The sequence below is a fragment of the Apis dorsata genome, unplaced genomic scaffold, assembly GCF_000469605.1.
Source record: "Apis dorsata unplaced genomic scaffold, Apis dorsata 1.3 scaffold_73, whole genome shotgun sequence".
NCBI classification, from domain to species: domain Eukaryota; kingdom Metazoa; phylum Arthropoda; class Insecta; order Hymenoptera; family Apidae; genus Apis; species Apis dorsata.
This window is the reverse complement of record NW_006263371.1, coordinates 652,337-653,342: the sequence shown is the minus strand read 5'-3', so window position 1 is coordinate 653,342 and position 1,006 is coordinate 652,337.

The window sequence follows — 1,006 nt, the reverse complement described above, 5'->3', positions numbered from 1 at the left end:
ACACGCTAACCCTAGCTGAGAAACAAAGGAGAAAAAGTTTCGCCCTGCACAAGGGGCAAATTAGCACATATCGCTGGGCAGGGAAATGTAACATTCATCTCTATTTTTATCTCGCTTCGAGACACAATGCCACTCTCGTTGGCCGCTGGGGATCAGCTGGTTTCCTCCTGTTAAAACTATATTTATCTCATTTTTTTCGTCTCGAGGAACAAAAAGTCTGGAAATTATAATCGTGTATACATGGATGTCAAATTTAATTATAATTTTCAATAAATCAGGTTCGATTGGATTTTACAAAATTTCAAAAATTCAATTTTTGAACAACTCGATTTCCTTTCTCGAAAAATATTTAAATATTCAAATTGGAGGAGAAGAACTATTTCAAAATATCCACTCGTGGTTAATACATGGACCTTATTATTGAAAATGATCTTCATTAGCGTTAAGTAATATCCCTTTGTAATATCTCATTTGGCTATTTGTCTGGCAAAGAATTTCGTTCGCCCACGAGACGAGAAGAAGTCGAGAGAGATCAAGCCAGCAAGCCCTGTTAAGATCTCGTTTGATCCACGATTGAATCCCTTCTTCCCGACAAACTTCGCATTCACGTTTATCGTCTCTTTCTTCTCTTTCCTTAAAAAAGTCTCGAGAAAAAATTCAATCCTTCCAAATAACGCTCAGGCAGTCGCCTATCCTTAATTCCTATTTCTCACTAAACGAATATATATAAACAATAATTTTAATAAATATTTTTTCAATCAAATATCCTCAAATATCTAAATTCCTAACACACACATCTTAATTCTATCATCCTAAAAAATTCTCATCCATCGAAAATTAAAGCGACTGTCCGTCCATAATCACAAAAATAACAAAAAAAGAAATAATATTAACGCTCTTAAATAACGCTTTACCACGAATCGAATCGTCTAATTTTTTAAACTTAACTCGTTTAATCCAAGTGATTTAAAAAAAAAAAATTAAAAAAACAAAAAGAAAAATACGC